We start from the raw sequence: 22,208 nt of genomic DNA, 5'->3' as shown, positions 1-22,208 counted from the left end.
TCGTTTAATGTGTATTCTTCTCTGAGATTGTGTGTATGTCCGTTTTAGAACACAGTCGATATTTGAATGAAATAAGAGCGGTACCCTTACCAGGAGGAACTGTTTAGTTCCCGGAAGCCAAGACATTTTGTTCATGACTGCCCGTTCGGATGAAGGCAATTTCGGTAGCGCAAATATAGGTTTCAGCCAAAGGGGTGTAATAAGATTAAGCCAGCCACCAAACAGAAATTTCCATTCACATGCGCGACTCTTAATCATGAATCCTTATGTGCTTTTGTGGATTCAGGGAGTACAAACTTTCTGTTTTGGATTATGGCTCGTATTTAAAGTACCATGATGTCCGTAAGTTTGTTCGGTTTCAACCAGTCAACCAGAATTTTCGTGCTTAATGGACTGTGTGCAGGCAAGTATAAAAATTTCACGGTTGTCATGGCCAGTGAAGCTAAAGGATTATCTACTAAACTTCTACCTGGATGAGACTTCGTTCAGAGGACAAAACTGGTTTTTGATTGTTCCAGCAGGCAAATTTATTTTGAATTTCACCTGGGTAAACTTCATTGGTTATGTGACAACAGTCGCACGCACGGCATTCATAATGTTTCCATTTCGACTTGTCGATTTGAGCTCTGCCATTTGGAGCAATGCAAAGCTGAACAATTGCTGAAGGTGCTTAGACATTTTCCTGATATATTAATGGTCAACTTAGGAGTCCAGGGCAAGACAATACAACTGTTTAGTGATGTATCCGTTTGTCAGGGCCCTTACTGGCTACCCTAGCAAAGATGAAGAGCTGCATCAGATAAATGATAAAACGCTTGACTATCGGGTTATTAGATCACCAACCTCCCCTTATGAATCACCAACCTTCCTTGTGCCTAAGGGAAATGGTGCAGGCTAAAGCTGGTAGTCGATTTTCGTGTCTTAATCAGGTAGTTTAACTACCCGTTCCCCTGCCAGATTTACATAATTGTTTTAATTGGTCCACAGGGCTCATTAAATTATTGTTTTTGGCCTTAATCAAGCCTACCATCGGATTCCTTGGATTGAGGAGTCAAAGCCTGTCACCGATTTCTGCATCGTCTGGAAAGCAGGTTCCATTTGGATTTTCTACAAGTGCACCGTACTTCCACTGCTGTTAGACTCCGTTTTAGGGGACCTTAAATTTAAAAGTATAACTGTTTGGATGATATTGAAGTGTATTGTAGAACATTTCACAAGCATTTGGAGTATGTTAGACAGGTTACTGCTTCGTATTTGAGGCGCAAGACCGTTGACACATTTAATGTAAATCTTACCCGCCGGGAACTTCATTCCTAGGGCACATAGTTTCTGCTGGTGTAAGAGAAGGTCAATCGAGAGCGTACGAAGACCATTCAAATCTCCTTCTTCTCAGGAATTATGAGAGTGTTGCCCGTTCTTTGGAATTATACTTTTTTTCATAAATTTGTAGCCAAAATGACATTTGCACTCTGCAGCGGAGTGTGCGCTAATATAAAACTTCCTCTCGGCCACAGCAGCCGGCTGCAGACCAGTCCATTACAGGGATGTTATTGTCGTGTAGCCACACCGCCACAGACCGTCCATTATGAACAGGTGCTCGATGGTGTTGAAAGATACAATCGCCATCCCCGAATTGCTCTTCAACAGTGGAAAGCAAGAAGGTGCTTAAAACATCAATGTAGGCATGTGCTATGATTGTGGCACGCATGAAAAACATGACCACACCATAACACCAACGCTTTCGAATTTTAATGTTGGCGCTACACACGCTGGCAGATTACGTTCACCGTGCTTCCGCCGTGCTCACACCCTGCCATCGGACCGCCGCGTTGTGTACCGTGATTCGTCACTCCACGCAACGTTTTTCCACTGTTCAATCGTCCAGTGTTTATGCTCCTTACACTAAGCGAGGAGTCGTTTGGCATTTACCGGACTGATGTGTAACTTATGAGCAACCGCTTGACCAATAAATCCAAGTTTTCTCACCCCCGCCTAACTGTCATAGTACTTGTAGTGGATCCTGATGCAATTTGGAATCCATGTGTGACGGTCTGGATATATTTCTGTCTATTACACATTACGACCCTCTTCAGCTGTCGGCGGTCTCTGTCAGTAAACAGACGAGGTCGGTCTGTACGCTTTCGTGCTTTACGTGCCCCTTCACGTTTCCACTTCACTATCACATCAGAAACAGTGGACCTAGGGATGTTTAGGAGTGTGGAAATCTCGCATACAGACCTATGACACAAGTGACACCCAATCACCTGATCACGTTCGAAGTCCGTGAGTTCCGCGGAGCGCCCCATTCTGCTCTCTCACTACTGAGGTCGCTGATGTGGAGTACCTCGCAGTAGGTGGCAGCACAATGCACCTAATACGAAAAACGTATGTTTTTGGGCGTGTCCGGATACTTTTGATCACAAAGTGTAAGTATGCCAGCAGCTGAAGCCGTGTTCAGATTTGGATACCTGCTCGCCTCTTACAGGCGGACCATAAGCTCTGCTGCTCTTCGAATTTCTTCATGCTTACATTATTTCAAGATCAGTAGCCGGATATCAGTTTCCCAAAGCAGTATAAAAATAATAAAATAAAATAAAATAAAACTCGAAAAATCGCCTTTAAAAATTAGATTTGTGACTGAAATCTTGTTGATTGCAACTTTTTCTTTTATTTACATTTGATATTTATTAACAAATGGAAATGTTATTGAATATACAGCATATAATGCCGGCCAGCCACGGCGTGCCAAACTTCACGGGTGCAGAGTGTGTGGGTCTTGGATGGGCCAACGCCCGACCTGTTATTCGGCAGCCGGCCGAAGTGGCGGAGCGGTTCTAGGCGCTACAGTCTGGAACCGCGCGACCGCTACGGGCGCAGGTTCGAATCCTGCCTCAGGCATGGATATGTGTGATGTCCTTAAGTTAGTTAGGTTTAAGTAGTTCTAAGTCTAGGGGATTGATGACCTCAGAAGTTAAGTCTCATAGTGGTCAGAGCCATTTGAACCATTTGAACCATTCGGCTTTGCTCGGTCCTTCCCGGAAATACTCGGTACAGCGCGACATTTCATTTAGCATTACAGTGTGGCGTTTTCCGGTCGACACAAGTTAATGAGTTCGGCATAATCGTTCTTTGAGCGCTGTTCAACCTTTTCTATTTGTTCTTGGTGCGTAAGACGTTCACAGGTCCGGTGGCTGTTTGCACAAAAAGAGGCAGGCTAGTGACCCATCGTCGCAAGCCTTTAAAATGAATGACAATGCCAGAAGAGATGTATGAGATCTGTCAGTTTCCAAAAGCGACAGGTCCTGCATATTTGCTATAAAACGACATTATAAGACCAAGCTGAAAGAATTTAAAGATTTAGTTGACAATGAAAGAGCAAAAAATTACAACGATCGACAGACAGTTTTCATTGTTATGTATTCAAAAAGCCCTTTGTGCTAAATTGCAGGTCTGGAGCATGTGAAGAGATTAATGATACGAATAGTAAAATTTCTGAAGTCGCACAACTTATTGCATTTTCAGTTGCAACAGTTTTCAGTGGAAATGGACGAAGAGTATAGAGACTTCAAATATTGCTACAAAGTGCGTTGGTTAGGTGAAAGAGGCATTCCTGGCACGATTTTTCGATTTAAAATTCTTTATTGTTGAATTTATGGAGGAAAAGGGGTGCAGGAACGAAAATTAGAAGCTCTAGAATGGAGTGCAGACTTTGCATTTTTAATGGACTTGGCTGCACATCGCTCATAGTAAAACATAACAAAGTAACGTCATTTTTATTTGATGGGGACGCATTTGAAAAGCAAATCGCGTTGTAGAAGGGACACATTCTGACAAAGACAGTCTAATTTCCTAAGTTCACTGGCCTTAAAGAAAACGCGGGGTTTGATGAATTCATTGTGGTTGGTTGGTTGGTTTTTTGGGGAAGGATTAGGGAAGGACGGGGAAGGAAGGCGGCCGTGCCCTTCAGAGGAACCATCCCGGCATTTGCCTGAAGTGATTTAGGGAAATCACGGAAAACCTAAATAAGGATGGCCGGACGCGGGATTGAACCGTCGTCCTCCCGAATGCGAGTCCAGTGTCTAACCACTGCGCCACCTCGCCCGGTAAATTCATTGTGACTTTGAAAGAATTACAAGCATAGTTTTATCAAGATTTTGAGGAAACTGTCAATCTGTCGTCTGTTTCCAAGATGTTTTCGAGACCGTTTGCCGTTTCAAAGAAAAAAAAGTAAAAAATGGTTCAAATGGCTCTGAGCACTATGGGACTTAACATCTGAGGTCATCAGTCCCCTAGAACTTAGAACTACTTAAACCTAACCAACCGAAGGACATCACACATATCCATGCCCGAGGCAGGAATCGAACCTGCGACCGTAGCAGTCGCGCAGTTCTGGACTATAGCGCCTAGAACCGCATGGCCACCGCGGCCGGCTTGTCGTTTCAATTGAAGCCCCCCTGAGCATGTGTAGATGTAACTGATTGACCTGCAACGTAATTGCAGTTTTAATGATGAATCTTTTTACGTTAAAACTGTTCCATGACGTCTATATTGCTTCTCTCAAGTAGAGTTTCCTAGTCTCCATAATGAGGTTGCAAAAATGCTACAATATTTCGATTACAGAACTAAATAAGTCACGATTATGGTGAAGCTTGAGTGTGAAACTGTAAAATTGCCAAGTGTCAGTTTATACCAGGTAAAAAGTATATTATGCTTTCAGCGGGCAAAAATAATTAAAAAATCCTGAAAATTTGTTTTGTTTGTGACCTATGTTATTGAGAAATGTAAAAATTTAAAACGAAGTAGTATGCAGAGCGACCCACTGCCATTTAAATGCTGCACGTCGGCTGTTTTCCCCTGTTCCCTCTCCTTACTGTCAGGCAGCGCGTCGTGGCGGTGGGAGAAATGTGAAGTGAGGTTGAGCGCTAGGCACTCGCGCCTGGACATGGCCCACGAGCCTAAATCTTGACTACCCAAGTGTAATGGGTATAGAGTGCACGTATTTCTATTGGTGACTGAGGACGATGTACTGAACAACATTGTATAGGTATTTACTTCATTCGCAGACATATAACTACAGCTATTACAAGTCGTATGTTTTTAGGTTGGGTTGTACATCCAAATATACGTGGCAAGAGGAAGCCATTAATACTTATTATCCCCTGAGTAGAAGGTCAGGTGTCGTAGTGTGTGTCTGTAATCAGAATGGTTAGTCTATAGCGATAAGTGTACTGTGCTTAATGATGCAGTGACGACTGTACAGAAAACATCAGGTAGTAAAGTTTGTGACATGTCTGTGGGAAGGTAATTTGATGCAGAGAAAAAATAATCAGCACAGTGATGTGCGTACATATTAAGGTACCACATATATAAAAATATCTGGTACTTATACTATTTACACCCTGTATACTTAATCTTTATTTATTTATTTAATTTTTAAATAAAAGCAGCGTGGTCTGGAGCTCCTTGCCACGGTTCGCGCGGTTTCCCCCGTCGGAGGTTCGAGTCCTCCCTCGGGCATGAGTGTGTGTGTTGTCCTCAGCGTAAGTTAGTTTAAGTTAGATTAAGTAGTGTGTAAGGCTAGGCAAAATTTCCAAATCTTAATAAAATTAAATTGGCAACGGCCTTGCCGCAGTGGATACACCGGTTCCCGTGAGATCACCGAAGTTAACCGCTGTCGGGCGTGGTCGGCACTTTGATGGGTGACCATCCAGCTGCCGTGTGCTGTTGCCATTTTTCTGGGTGCACTCAGCCTCGTGATGCCAATTGAGTAGCTACTCGACCGAATAGTAGCGGCTTCGGTCAAGAATACCATCATAACGGCCGGGAGAGCGGTGTGCTGACCCCACGCCCCTCCTATCCGCATCCTCCCTTGAGGATGACACGGCGGTCGGATGGTCCCGGTAGGCCACTCGTGGCCTGAAGACGGAGTGCTTTTTTTAAATAAAATAAAATTATATCTATTTTTAATTACCAACAGCAGATAAATGTATTATTCAAAGTAAATGAATAAATGAATGTTTGGTTCAAAAACGAGAAATTTTAAACAGGATATAAAAAAAGTTGACATCTCAGAGACTGTACAGTATTATTGAGGGATGTATATAATAAATTTCTCATTTGACAATAAAGTGTTTTGTATGTCTATCAAGTTTTTATTCCATGTGATTAGCAATTTAAAACAGGAAGATAGTATGGTATTAAAATTTTTGATTCAATTTTTGTTAATTAGCATGTCCATTTGTTAGTAAATATGAAATTTAATTGAAAGTGAAATAATGTTGCTATCAAGGAGATTCGAAACAACGAATCGACGATTACTAGAATTTAGCACTATGCGCATCAGCTACCGGCAACATGTTGATTAATCTGAAATATTTTTAGTTAAAAATAGTGGAAAACTACTAATTTTCAAAACCGTTTTTTAAATTTTTTTTTAAAATTTTTGTGTACTTGCGTGGTACCACTTTAAGAATGTTAAAACCCGACCAGTGATCTTGAAACCCTGCAAGTCAGAAGAAGGCGGAAGAGGCCGTCTGTGAGGTGCCCTCCTTAGTGCCAGCTGTCTGGCACTGTAGCGCCCCTGACGCTCGCCGGCTGTCACGTCTCGTCAACCCGAGGGCGCTCGGCCGGCTCTCGGTCAGCAGAGCGCGGCCCTACATTGTTTCGGCGCACTCGGCGACAGGAGAGGCCGTCAGAGGGCGCGCCTGCGTGCGGGGGCGGCGGGGGCGGCGCGGCCCGGCCGTGGGGGCGGTCGATGAGGCGCGCCACGCCACGCCACGGCGGCCGGCCGGCAATTGATCGCAGCCCCCAGCCCCCAGTCGCTCTGGAGGCGGCGCCGCGGCAGCACCCGTGTTCTCGCCGAGCGCCTCTCCTGTCCAGGTAACGCAACAGCCGCGCCACAACACCTGCCGCGCGACGCCTCGCAACAGCGCCGCTACACGCACACGTCTGACGCACTTGTCGTGTCTCATCACGTATGCATTCAAACTACCAATCTGATGCCTCTTCCAAAAACACCGTTATATTTCTGTCTCTTTCCATAAACTTCACTGCCTCTCTTTCTCAGTCCCCCCTCCCTTCCTCGCTCTCCCTCCACCGCCTTCTACCTCTCTCTGTACATGTGTGCCATCGTAATGTATGCGCATGAGCGTGGACACACAGTTGCTGTTACTGTGGTCTTCAGTCCAAATACTGGTTTGATTCAGCTGTGCATGTTACTGTATCCTGTGCAAGACTCTTCCTCTCTATATAACTGCTGCAGCCCATATACGTTTGAACATGCTTATTGTAGTCTTGCCTTGGTCTCGCCCTACACTTTTTACACCCCCCTCCCCTTCCGCTCACCCTGTGTATTTCCCTTCATTAACAAACTGACACTTCCTTGACGTCTCACGAAATGTCCTGTCAACCGATTCCTTCTTCTAATCTAACTGTGCCATAAATTTCTTTCTTTCCCATTTCGATTCAGCACCTCCACATTAGACGTCCAACACACGCATCTAATCTTCAATCTCCTACAGTGTCACATTTCAAAAGCTCCTATTTTCTTCTTCTCAGAACTGTTTCTGGTTTTTGTTTCACTTCCATACATGGCTACACTTGAAGCAAATACCTTCCGAAAATATTTCCTCACATGTAAATTTATATTCGATGTAAACAAATTTATATTTTTCAGAAATGCTTTTCTTGCCATTTCCAGTCTTTATTTTATATCCTCTCTACTTCGCCCATCATTATCTGTTTTACCGCTCAAATAGTAAAACTCGTCTAATACTTTTATGGCTTCATTTTCTGATTTAATTCCCACACGTCGCCTAATCTGACTTCATTCCATTACCCTAGATTTACTTTTTGTAGTATTCACGTTGTAACTTCTATGCAAGACGCTACCCGTTGCGTTCAACTGATCTTCAACGTCCTTAGACGTCTCTTTCACGACTGCAGTGTCATCTGTAAATCAGAAAGTGTAAACAGTTGCTTTACTATACCAAAAGTTTTATCCATATTCACTCTGTTGCTAGCAATTGTAACTCAGTATTTATCCAGAATTTACAGTCGTGTAGTAGTTGTCGGGACGTGGGCTGTCTGCTTTCAAGTCCTTCCTGTCCTTTCTGTATTTAAGCAGCCATCTTTTCATTTTGAAATGCATCACTATTTCAGCTGATGCTAGAGGACGTGCTGTAGAGCTTCATGTTGTTCGTGGCTGAGATGCTTAAGATTAAGGCTAGCCAGTGCAGTTCAGCGTTTCTCAGCTCTCCAAAATGTTTCGCAATAGAGTCAACAAGTAACACAAAATACGAGTGGGGGCTATAAAAGTAGCTAAATAGGTTCAGTTTTCCTATACTTAATCTTTTATTTTCCGCTCACGTCTAGATGTATAAATGAAGTGGCAATTTATCTTCCTTGTACGCATCAGAGTGTTCCGAGAGTCTTATATACGAAACTCTGCAATTTTAAGTTACTGTGCGCCATACTTCACACCCTTTAAACTGTAAAAGACAGCCTGTGCAAACAGAATGCTCGTAAAACACAGTTCAAACATTTAAGGAATTAAAAACTGATTAATTCCTTTTACAACAAGCTGTTGAATCGAATCTGCAGCTGTTTGTGTAGGATATTCAGTGAGCAAGTAATCGAACTAATGTAAGTAAAACACAAGAGGCATCACGCGGAAGTGAAGTGTTATCATCCCATGATTTCAGATAGAAGAAGCAGTCAAAAAGTTTCCATTTGAAAGCGTTGCTGCAGCGTATATGCAACCCAGTCCGTCTCCGATGCGGGTATATAAGCACCAACTTCTATGCAAGAGGCTGGTGTGGCCTTTGAAAGGAAACTTTGATAGCTCCTTGTATTATTACGAATTGCAAAAAAAGTTGAATCAGACATGCAGTCAAAGCTACATGACAATAGAAGCGTTTGTTGTCTCTCTAAACGCAAACATGACGTCTGTGTACGCACACCACCCACTGAATGCTGAATAGAGCAAGAAATGACTGCTCAGAATTACGTTTTCGAGGTAGAAATCAAACCTCACATTTTTCTCTTTGGCAGTGAAGCATGAAAAGAACTGAGGGTATTTCCTTTGTTTCCTAGACGAAGTGTTATCGAAAAATTAAGTTGTTGTGTCGTAATCATCAGTGAATCATTTTTAAATTTTTTTTCTTTCCTTAGTCTTATGAACGTCGCACTTATACGTGATTACTAGATTTGATTTTTCTGTGTAAAAATCATTCTGGTATTTCTACAGTTTATTGTTCATAATTCTCAGCAACTGCATTTACGGACTAACTACGTTTATTCAGTGTCAGTGCTTCTCTTATTAACTTAAGGCAACACAGATGAAGGCTGCTCATGCGCAAACTACCACCTTCGAGGGAAGTTCCACATCAACACTTAATGAACTCAAATTTCCACCGCAATCATCTAGAAATGAACTCAGTTCGGAACAACTGGTTCCAAGTATGATATAGGAGCTGTAGCTCTACAATCGACTATCAGAACTTCTTCAAATATGTTGACTGGCCGTTTTTTAAAAAAAGAAATTCACGATATCCGCTATAGACATCATTGCGATAGGTGAGCCTTACACTCATCCATCAGTAATATAAGGAATTCGACGGCTTCTAAAGAAACTTACCCAGGCACTCATCACCTAAAGAAATACGGTTAGTTACCTCACACGTAATGGAAGGCATTTCGGTAAGAAACTGAGATTCCAAAACATTTACAGAAAGGAATAAAGTTTCGTTTAATGTCCTGTCGACAATGAGGTCATTAAATACGGGACACGGTTGTGTCACTGGCTGTGATCTTACTAAAGGAATCTCCCCAATATTTTTTCGTATGTGGTATCGGGAAAAAAACTGGTAAGATTGTACAAGGATCTAAAATCTACTTTCCATGGATTCTATCCCAGCATTTTTAAGCACTGCGCTTCACTTTGTTACAAATTTTAGTATTAGTTACATATAAAGTGAGCTGCTCGTACACCGCAACACACAACGTGCTAGCTTTCGAAAGGGGGAGAGGAGCAGGACTCGCAACGCATCCGCGCACAGGACACCCTGTGTGCGGTTTTTAGGCGGTTTCCCACACTTGTTAAGATAAATGCTGCGCTAGTTCTGAAATCTCAACTCGGAGAACACGCTACACAAGCAGTTAAAATAAGTTCACACGCACAACAATATTTACACGATTTAGGTAATGGCGCACACGATTTCCTTCCCCCTTTCCCCCCTCCCCCTTAGGTTACCATGACGACTGTGACGTCAGGAAGAGCATCCGTCTACAGAGTTAAACAGTAAATATAATTTGCCAAATCCTGAAAAAGAGGACCCTGACGAGACGGGACTAACGTTAGAGAGAAAGGGAGAGAAATTTTGCAGTTCTAAGGTGAGCCCTGTGTTGCTTTGGGTATCATCGTTAAAAATTTGCTTCCAAAACCCGATCTCTTTGAAAAACAACTGTATATCTACGCACTGTGGCCCTTTCTCATGCCCCTGCTGCCAGCTAAATCGGCAGAGTATTCAGAGATCCAGACCTAAGCGAGTGTCGGCCGTTATCTAACAAACCAAGCTCCACACACAATCCAGGAAGAACAAACGTCGACCATCTGCAATTATGGTGCCGCCATACATCACAATAACGATCAAATCACCCAGAGAAAATAGTAGCATGTCATGTTTCCTAGCCGGCCGGAGTGGCAGTGCGGTTCTAGGCGCTACAGTCTGGAACCGAGCGACCGCTACGGTCGCAGGTTCGAATCCTGCCTCAGGCATGGATGTGTGTGATGTCCTTAGGTTAGTTAGGTTTAATTAGTTCTAAGTTCTAGGCGACTGATGACCTCGGGAGTTAAGTCGCATAGTGCTCAGAGCCATTTGAACCATTTGAACCATGTTTCCTAAAATCAACTGCGAAACTTTCCGACAAAACGAAGACATTCCAGAACAAAATATAACACATTTCTCAGTGACGAAAGAAATGTAAATAACTGCTGGAATTGTCTTCCTCATGGGAGAGTGACGGAGTTGCCACAGTTAAGTGCCGGAGTTCTGTCGCAGCTGTTCTATAATGGCAACGCTCCAGTTACCTAATATATTGAAGTTTTATTCATATAAGCCAACGGCCTTGCCGCAGTGGTAACATCGGTTCCCGGCATATCACCGAAGTTAAGGGCTGTTGGGCTGGGCTAACTCTTGGATGGGTGACCATCCAGTCTGCCGAGCGATGTTAGCAAGCAAGGTGCACTCAGCCCTTGTGATGTAAACTTGATTGAAAAGTAGCGACTCCGCTCTCGTAAACTGACATACGGCCGGGAGAGCGGTGTGCTGACCACATGCCCCTCCGTATCCGCCTCCAGTGACGCACCGGGCTGAGGACACGGCGGCCGGTCGGTACCGTTGTGCCTTCATGGCCTGTTCGGACGGAGTTAAGTTTATTTTTTTATTCACGTAACCAATGTCGCCCGAATTAAGGGCAATTCTCTAGTGTATTACGTGGTTATGTGGAGGACAATAATTAACACACTCGAGAATGAGACGTAACTGAGTCGAAGCCTGCTATATGAATAAAACTGTAATATTCAGACAAAATTTTTTCTCTGCAGCAATGTCCGCTGATTAAAATTTGCTGGCGGATTAAAACTGTGTGCCGGACGGGGATTCGAACCTCGGACCTTTACTTTTCGCTGGTAAGTGGTCTGCCGACTGAGGTAACCCACATGATTCACGAAGCCCGACCTCTACCACCACTCCCCTCTCACAACTTCACTTGCGTCAGTACTCCGTCTCCTACCTTCCAAACTTCACAGCTAATATCCATTGTCACACGAGAACTTCTGTGACGTATGGAAGGCAGGACACGGGGTACCGGGACACCTCAGCCGGCAGAGCACTTCCCCACGAAGGGCTCCCCGTTCAGCACACAATTTTAGTCTGCTTGGAAATTTCAAACTACGCTGAGGCGACAAAAGTCGAGGCATAGCGATATGCACATACCCAGATGGCGGTAGCGTCGCGTACACAAGATATAAAAGAGGAGCGCATTGGCTTAGATGTCGTCTGCACTTGGGTGGCTCATGTGCTGACGTGATTATGGCCACACTACGGGGATTAACAGACTTCGAACGCCGAATGGTAGTTCGAGCCAGAAGCATGGGTCATTACATTTCGATTATCGTTAGGGAATTCAGAATGCCGAGATTCAAAGTGTCAGTGGCGTGCCGAGAATACCAAATTTTAGGTATTACCTCTAACCACGGACATATCGGTAGCCGACGGTCTTCATTTAACGACCGAGAGCAGCGGCGTTTGCGTAGATTGTCAATGCTAACAGACAAGCAACAATACGTGAAAGAACCACAGAAATGAAAATGAGACGTACTACGAACGTATCCGTTATGACAGTGTGTCGAAATTTGGCGTTAATGGGCTCTGGCAGCGGACAACCAACGTGAGTGCCTTTGCTAACAGCACGACATCACCTGCAGCGCCTTTACTCTGATCGTGACCGTAATGGTTGGACCCTAGACGACTGGGAAATCGTAGCTTGATCAGACGAGTCCCTATTTCATTTCGTAAGAGCATATGGTATGGTTCGAATGTGGCGCAGACCCCACATTGCCATGGACCGAAATTGTCAACATGGCACTGTGCAAGCTGGTGGTGGTTCCACAATGGTGTGGACTGTGTTTACATGGAATGGCCTGGGTCCTTGGTCCAAGTGAACGGATTAGATCCTCTGGTCCCTGTGAACCGATCATTTACCATTTGCAGCCATTCATGGACTTCACGTTCCCCCCCACAAAAAAAAAGGAATTTTTATGGACGACAATGCGCCATATCACTGGCCCGCGCTTGTTTGCGACTGAGAATGATTTGGCCACCCAAATCACTCGACATAAATCCTATAGGACATTTATGAGACATAATGGGGAGGTCAGTTCGTGCAAAACATCCTGCACTTAAAACACTTTCGCAAATATGGAGGCAACATGGTTCAATATTTCTGTTAACTTCACCTGACAAAAGGAGGTCCGACACGATATTCTGAGGTATCCCATAAATTTTGTGTCGTCTTAGTATACCATAACTGGCAACTGGAGCGTTCGATTGAATAGACTTAACTGGTAAGGCGTCACCTAACATCCTTCTTCACAGCCATAGTCCCTATAGGTATTTGGTATTCTTTTATTCTGTAGATTTTCGCGTTTTTATCCAAGTTTAGTTTTTTCCAACATTTCGACAGGTCCTCTAATTATACCATGGTAGATAGAGCTTGCTTGCTCTCTCGGCTCTAAAAAATCTGTGAACTAGACAAGCGTCAGGCTGCCTTCTACAAAAATGAGTATCATTCGATGCATGTCTACTACTGAGGAATTACCCCACCGATCTGATATGATAACATATGACACCTAAGCTAACTGTAGTCCAGGCTGCATAAAATACTTCACTAGCCGCTCGGGGTAGCCGCGCGGTCTTAGGCGCCTTGCCACGGTTCGCGCAGTTCCCCTCGTCGGAGGTTCGAGTCCTCCCTCGGGCAAGGGTGTGTGTGTTGTCACTAGCGTAAGTTAGTTTAAGTTAGACTAAGTAGTGTGTAAGCCTAGGGACCGATGACCTCAGCAGTTTGGTCCCATAGGTACTTGCCACAAAAATTACTTAGCTCAATACCTTCGTCGTTGTTGATTACTTTATCCATCGCTGAAATATCCATTGACTTCGTCATTAATCCGTCTCAGAAGTTAGGCGTCTGCACCAAAATCCTTTAAACTTCATCCGGTGTTCGTGTGCTAGTCTGTGCTCTATATTAGTGGTTCAGTTGGCCGACTGAGTTGGGTGGAACGCTGATGTTCTTTACATCGTTCACTAAAAAGCATCAGAGATTAAAGAAGAAATCATCACGTTAGTCTGGTTGGTATTTAAAGAATAGGTGGCAGCATTGAGCTTAAAAATGGCTCTAAGCACTGAGGTCATCAGTCCCCTAAACTTTAGAACTACGTAAACCCAACTAACCTAAGGACATCACACACATCTATGCCCGAGGCAGGATTCGAACCTGCGACCGTAGCAGCCACGTGCGTTGAGCTTAAAAACACCCGATTGTGTACCTGCGTATTGTAAGAGAAACAACTAGGTTTACTGTGCCATTGATGAGGTCACCAATGTCAAACCTTTTCTCAGTATTTTGTGGTGTTACATGACGCTCTTCCTGTTTATTTGTCCATCGGATAATTATGCTAACCTTCGCTCTCCCTTTTCCGATATTCTAGAGAAATAAGCTTCGTCACATCGCCGGATGTCACCAGATCACTTCCTTTCGTTCCGTCATGTAGAAAACAACATAAACACGACATTGCATTAGACAAGTACTTAATTGTTGTGACACTGCAACAATGAGCAACACTGGCGTTGAGAAACACTTGCATTGGCTAAAACTGAACAAAGCATCGTGGCCTAATGGAATCCCTAGCAGATTCTATAAAGAATTTGCAGATGAGCTAGCCCGTCTTTTAACCATAAGAGATTGCAGATGCCTCGAACGCAAATTATGCCCAGGAGTTGGAAAAAGGCACGGGTCACAACCGTCGACAGGAAATGTAGCAGAAGTGATCCGTAGAACTACCGTCCACTATCAATGATTAACCTGCCGTAGAATATGAGCTATCATATTCTGAGGTAATGAGGTACCTTGAAGAGACTGACCTCTTCCATCTCAACCAGCATCGATTCCGGAAACATCGGTCATGTGAAGCCCAATTACCACTTTTCTCACATTACATCCCGAAAGTCATGGTACAAGGCAGTTACGCAAATGCTGTATTTCTTGACTTCTGAAAAACATTTGACTCAGTACCAAGCCTAAACTTGTTAACTTCGGGTGTGCCTCAGGGAAGTGTTTTAGGGTTTTTGCTGTACATGTGTATTAATGAACTTGCAGGGAATATTAATAGTAACCTCAGACTTTTCGCAGGTGATGCACTTATTTACAATGAACAAACCTCTGAAAAAAAGGTGCACATATGTTCATTCGGAGCTTGATAAGATTCCAAAGTGGTGCAAACCTGTTTTAATTATTCAGAAAAGTAAAACAGTGCACTTCACAGAACGAGGAAACGCAATAGCTATGACTGTAATAACGCTGAATCACAACTATAATCGGTCAACTCATACAAATACCTGGGTGTAACAATTTGTAGGGAAACTAAATGGAACAATCACATAGGTTCAATAGCAGGTATAACAAGTGCCAGGTGTCGGTTCCTTGGTAGAATACTACGAAAATGTTATCAGTGTAAAAAGGCGATTGCCTACAAGACGGTCCTGCGAACCCCTGCTTAAACATTACTCAAGTATATTGAACCCACACAAAATAGCCGTCCTCTAGTTTGTTAGATGTTTATTCATCTATAGATCATTAACAAAGTAATTTCACACACGTCATCTTAATTTAAAAAGAAAATAGTAGTTAAAATTTAACTAATTAATCTCATGTAGGTCTAAATTAACTTGTTCTGATGTGAATGTTGATGTTTTATGTTGTTGTGGTTTTTTAATTACAAAGTGGTTTTCTATTTATAAAAAAAAAATACTTTTATGTTACGAATTTGGATCACATCAGCGATCACTGCCCATTCTATACATAAATGCGCACTATACTACACTACACTGTACTACACTGCACTGCACTGCACAGCCGGCCGAAGTGGCCGTGCGGTTAAAGGCGCTGCAGTCTGGAACCGCAAGACCGCTACGGTCGCAGGTTCGAATCCTGCCTCGGGCATGGATGTTTGTGATGTCCTTAGGTTAGTTAGGTTTAACTAGTTCTAAGTTCTAGGGGACTAATGACCTCAGCAGTTGAGTCCCATAGTGCTCAGAACCATTTGAGCCATTTTTTGCACTGCACAGACACACAAATACACACACAGGCGTATATGCGCGCGCAGAGCGCGCTTTCGCACAAGCATACGCACACACACGCGCGCACACACACAGACACGAACTGTTTCAAGATCTTAGCGATACTTCCACCATTCCAATGAATTCTTCATGTTGTCCCTTTGGTCCTTCTGAAAAAACCTGCATCATCGTCTTTCCACAAAGAATGAGGTGTTGAGCTCAAGAAAATTAAGAGGTTAGAATTTTCCATCACAGATCCTAGGCATCACATTTTAAAGAAAAATACATTAAACTATGACAGTTTACCGAAGAATGACAGTTGTTTATTATTATAATGTTAATTTTTCACCAATCTCTACTCTCTTACTTAAATAATTCTACTTTTCCATGGATAAAAAGAAGTTCATTTGCATTTTGAGAGTGTCCGCTCGTTCCAACATTGCAGGAGTCACAGTTGTGAGGGACCAGTCGGCATGCGGGAGATCGAACAGGTCTGCGCGATGTAGGTGCGATGATGACCGACGCCTCGCCCAACGACTCACCGTAGTTTTGTTCACTGCCAGATTTACATACACATTCTGCAAGCGCCTATCCATATCTGCCATGCTCTGGTTTTCCGCCAAAAGAAACCCAATTTCACCTCTCAGCTTGGAATGCAACTCCGTTACAGACGCCATTTTAAAGGCTACGTGTAGCGCAGCAACCTATCGAAATTTGCCGGCCGGGGTGGCCGAGCGTTTCTAGGCGCTACAGTCTGGAACCGGGCGACCGCTACGGTCGCAGGTTCGAATCCTGCCTCGGGCATGGATGTGTGTGATGTCCTTAGGTTAGTTAGGTTCTAGTAGTTCTAAGTTCTAGGGGACTGATGACCTTAGAAGTTAAGTACGATAGTGCTCAGAGCCATTTGAACCCATAGAAATTTCATGAAACTAAAAGTGCCGTAGCGGGAATATTCTACGATGTCTTACAACAAATTCTGCATTTTTTCAACCGAAACTGGCCGAGAAAAAATGTGTTACGTTACTTACGAACGGTCGTCTTAAATGAAATAGTTAAGTCCAACGGGTACCAGTATGTGACTCAACCACAGTTTCAAATGGTTCAAATGGCTCTAAGCACTATGGGACTTAACATCTGAGGTCATCAGTCTCCTAGACGTAGAACTACTTAACCTAAGTAACCTAAGGACATCACACACATCCATCCCCGAGGCAGGATTCGAACCTGCGACCGTAGCAGTCGCGAGGTTCCAGACTGTAGCGCCTAGAACCGCTCGACTACTCCGGCCTGCTGGGGTAGGACATCTCTGTGTGGAAACTCTTAGGTACGCGTGAGGAACACGTCCTAGCTTTGACGGGACTAAGCAACAGGATAGTTCTCCCCTCTACACTCTTGCCTTCTGCTTGCAGCAGCTATGTCGACTTCGCAATTCCACCTAGTAGCATAGACACCTGTCTTATGATAGTGAACTGGGCGTATTCAGCCGGCATTGTTCGGGATTGTGGTGATACGGCGATCGTCTAGCACGCTTGCACTGCATTCGCGTTGCGTAATTTGCAGTTTACACGGAGGTGACAAAAGTCGTCGGATACCTTCTAATATCGTATCAGACCTCCTTTTGCCCGTCGTAGTGCAGCAACCCGACGTGACATGGACTCAGAAAGTCTTTGGAAGTCCCCAGGAGAAATACTGAGCCATGGTGTCACGACAGCATAATTGCAAAAGTGTTGCAGGTGCAGGGTTGTGCACGACCTGACCTCTCAATTACGTCCCATAGGCGTTTGATGGGATTCAGGTCGAGCGATCTGGGTGACCACGTCATTCGCTCAAATTGCCCAGAATGTTTTTCAAACCAATCGCAAATAACTGTGTGCCGGTGGCATGGCGCTTTGTCATCCATAAAAATTCTATCGTTGTTTGTGGACATGACATCCATGAATGCAAATGATCTCCAGGTTGCGGAACATAATCATTTCCAGTCAATAATCGGTTCAGTTGGAGCGGAGGATCCAGTCCATTCCATGTAAACAGCCGGTCGCTGTGGCTGAGCTGATCTAGGCGCTTTAGCCCGGAATTACTCTGCTGCTACAGTCGCAGGTTCGAATCCTGCCTCGAGCATGACTGTGTGTGATATCCTTCGGTCAATTTGATTGAAGTAGTTCTAAGTCTAGGGGACTGATGACCTTAGATGTTAAGTCCCATAGTGCTTAGAGCCATTTCAACCATTTTGAACCATGTAAACACAGTGTAAACGCAGGCCATACCATTATGGAACCACCACCAGCTTTCACAGTGTCTTGTTGACAGTTTGGGCCCTTAGCTTCGTGGGGTCTGCGCCATACTCCGACCGTAACATCAGCTCTTACCAGCTGAAATCGGGACTCATCTTACCAGATCAGAGTGTTCCAGTCGCCTAGGGTCCAACCGAAATGGTCACGAGCCCAGGAGAGGCGCTGCAAGCGATATCATGCTGTTAGCAAAGCCATGCTCGTCACTCATCTGCTACCATAGCCCATTAACGCCAAATATCGCCACAGTGTCCTAACCAATACGTTGTTCGTATGTTCCACATTGATTTCTGCTGTTATTTCACGCAGCTTTGCTTGTTCGTCAGCACTGACAACTGTACGCAAACACCGCTGCTCTCGGTCGTGAAGTGAAGGCCTTTGACCACTGCGCTGACCATGGTGAGATTTGGTATTCTCGGCACACTTTCGGCAGAGGGTTTCAAGCTACTTGGGTTATTGCACACTGAGGGTCTCGGAAAATTGAATACCCCAATAGTTTCCGAAATGGAATATCCCATGCGTCTAGCTCCATCTACCATTCCGCGTTCAGAGTCTTAATTCCCGTCGTACTGACATAATTACGTCTGCAACCTTTTCACATGAATCACCTGAGTACAAGTCTTTGGTCCTCCACTCAGCGTTTTAGAACACGTGGGGCCAATACGCAATTTCATTTCAGCCATCAAAAATTTCAAGCTGTTCTTACACTCATCTGATAACATTACAGGCGTTAATGCTAATATGTGGTTATTTCCTTTTGCCTATTGTGTAAGGATGGTAATGTGAAGACACATGATTCATTGAATTGGATTTGTGTATGAAATATGATACCTTATGTTCAATCATTGAAAATTATAATAAGTGTGAACATAATTTGGAATCTTTAATAGCTTATTTTCATTTCATCTGTTTGTGCTGAAATTAATCTTCGACGTGTTCCGTATCTCCACATGTGTTCTCGTAAGAATTATGTTCTCGAATGTAGTACATTCACTTTAATTGCATTTAAAGCGCTGAGGTAATTAGCTGCCTTGAGCAGAGAGTTTTCTTTAATGAAGTTTTCAGCTGTACGGGTAAGTTTGTGACGCTGTTGGTTTTCAAGCCGCGAAGACAGGGACAGCCAGATAATTTCTGACACCACGATGTCTCACGTCTTTCCAGTCTTCTGCGATTTGTAGGATACCGAGATCAAAAGTATTTGCATCGCGCGAACTGCATCTGTAAAATAAGTAGTTGCGTGAAATCTGTTGTAAGCATTATAATTTGTTTTGTCTTGGTTAACCTTTGTAAAAAAATGATGTTACCACTAGGAAACTTAAAAATAAAGTTAGATTGCATTTATTCACATGACAGTCAGGTTCTTATGCAGAGGACTGACGTTTCAGGGGATAAAAACCTGGGTCATAGTCTCTTATGAATTACCAAGTTCAAGTAAACATTAGTGGAAGGCCTCCAGTTCTTTTGAATATTCGTGGAAAATAAAAAAATCAAGATTTATCCCATTTGCCTCTGCCCGTCTTACGCAGATTGCAACAGTACAGTAAATATTGTGGAGCATTTATATTTAACACCAAGTTAAGATCTTTAGAGCTGCGAATTGTCCCATACAGAGGAGGACACTTAAGGCAGGTCAGTCCAAAACCATGCAGAACAAATAAATATATCGATGTGCGGTTTTCGCTGAGCTATAGAAGACACTGTGGCGAATTTTCTTACCATAGCAAGTAATTTTGACTCCCACTTTTTTTTATTGGAACTACATACTCTTTTTTGTGGCATTGGAAAGAGCCGTCGAAGAGGACTTCACTGACGCAACATGTATGGAACGTGATCAATTATTAACAAGATTACAGCGTCGCAATTCAAAGACCGCCCACGGGAGAAGTCCCACAAACGTCTGCTTTGTTGTATCAAACACGTAACTCAGATATGAACCCTATGTTTATTATAGCATCCTGAGCACTGACACATGCTATAAAGTGATTCCTGACACACAATACTGCAAGTTAAATTTCATATCGCAGTACAGGCTCATTTTATGAGGCAATTCATGTTTCCAGGAATGGTCGATGTTTCCCTGTTCACCTCTTGTTTCAACATTGGTCCTGCATTTACATCTCACTTAATGCCTTCTTATTATCAAATTCTATGTATAGTGGTTGGACAACGTATAAAAAATGTAGAACCAAGAACAAAATTTCAGGCCAGGTCGGGAAACGTTTTCTTTTGAAGGTCATAAATGCACTTTTCATTGATATGGTTTCCCTTTAGATAAATCATTTTATCCAAAGATTTTCCAGTGAGAATGTTCTATCACGGAAAAGCGATTCTGAAATACCTACATATTCGTGTGCAACACTCATAATGTGTTCGTTACACCCAGTTCCTACGCCACTCATTTATTTGGTTAAATGTGGCAAGAGGAGGAAGTGCGTCAAAAATAGAGAATACCTTGGAGGTTCCAAAAACTCTTATTTCGTTGATAATTCATTTTTTCTTTTGCCAAAGCACCTTTCTGGGCAGGTGTACTGTCTATAAAAATAATATTTTTTTCATCTGAAATCTAGGTTTCTTCTCACTTATTTTTTTTATTTAGTTTGTTTAGTTGTTGCATAGAATTTTCCCACTCTTTGTAACATAATCAATGGGAAAAGTCCCTTTCCTTTCTCAAAGAACAATTGGCAAAACTTCCACGTTAGATGAAATCGACTTAGCGCAGTACGTTGTAGGGTCGCTGGCATCCAGGGACTGCTTTGGATGTAGTTTTATATTTGCAATTACAGATCGCACATATTAAAATTCACCTTTTACACCGTACCGAATTTGAAAGAAACGCAGATGGCGTGACTACTTTTTTTAAAAAATGTATGTATAATAGAGTCTTAGTTACTCGAAGTACGAGGGTAGTGTTAAAATTTTAATTACCACCTTGAAAAACTCAAACATGAAGATGGTCTCAGTCTCAGTATTTGTGTACATTATTACCCTTCCGTGTGAAACATTTTCCCCGACGAAGGACCACTGGGATGAGACCTTGGTTGCAGATGCCCCTATTTCGGCTTTTTAGGAAACATTGCGCCTCGAATATCAATTCGTTGTCTTTCTGCAAATGCCTGCCACGTAATATTTCTTCATACGATGAAAGAGGAAGAAGTCACACGGAACGATTTCAGGACAATACGGGGCGTGAAGAAAAATCTTTGGGTGACTGACCTGTGCAGAATGAGCTGAGGCATTATCGTTGAGCATAAATTCGTCTTTGGACACCTTCCCGCTAATTTTCGTCTTGACAGCCTCCCGTGACCTCGTCAGGAGATTGCGTTAGAGTGCTGCTGTGAAAATTTTCTCCTTACGAGCATAAAGTATTGGAACCACACCATGTCAGTACCGAAAAATACTCATCTTCACCTTGCACGATGATGGTTGGGTCTCCGCCTTTTTCGGCGGTGGTGACTCTACATGCTTCCGCTGCTTGTGAGTTATGTTTCTCTGTAGGTCACAGTGACACATCCGGCACTTGTCCATGGTGATCAGTTGGCTAAATAAGTCATCTGGACTACCTGAAACAGCTCTGTCATTTATGCTTTTGTCTTACACTACGGTACACTGGCATATTGTTCTTCTTCGTTGAGACACGTTTGACTCTTACTGGAAGTGTCTCCGCCACATTTATCGCTGTGTGATATAATAATGCGTTATTGTCATTCACTACACTTCCACCAACTAAGCATGGATTGTCGTAGCGTTGGTGCCCTTTAAAGGCAGATAACGGATTTCCGCTCGCTAATCCACCGTATCAGTGGCCGTGGTGGCCCAGCGGGCAGAGAACGTCTCAGGTCCACGCGGCCTGCTGTCAAAATGAGAACTGTGCATCTTTCCCGAGACAAAAGGCGGCGGGGGCGATGGACACGCCACCCTGCCTCTCCTAGTGGTGCGGCCACAGCCTGTTTAAAGACCAGGCGACACACAAGCGGCCGCTTAGGATGTTGAGATATAAGGGGTGCCAGAGGCTGAAAGTATACTACAA

General features: G+C 43.5%; 1 pseudogene; it reads left to right on the top strand.

Moving 5' to 3' along the window:
- Window positions 1-5,613: 5,613 nt before the first annotated feature.
- On the top strand, window positions 5,614-5,730 carry LOC124723185 (annotated as a pseudogene).
- The last annotated feature ends 16,478 nt before the right edge of the window (window positions 5,731-22,208 follow it).

Source organism: Schistocerca piceifrons, chromosome 1, assembly GCF_021461385.2.
Source record: "Schistocerca piceifrons isolate TAMUIC-IGC-003096 chromosome 1, iqSchPice1.1, whole genome shotgun sequence".
Taxonomy (NCBI): domain Eukaryota; kingdom Metazoa; phylum Arthropoda; class Insecta; order Orthoptera; family Acrididae; genus Schistocerca; species Schistocerca piceifrons.
Note: the sequence above shows the minus strand (reverse complement) of the source record. Positions and strands in the feature narration are given on the sequence as shown.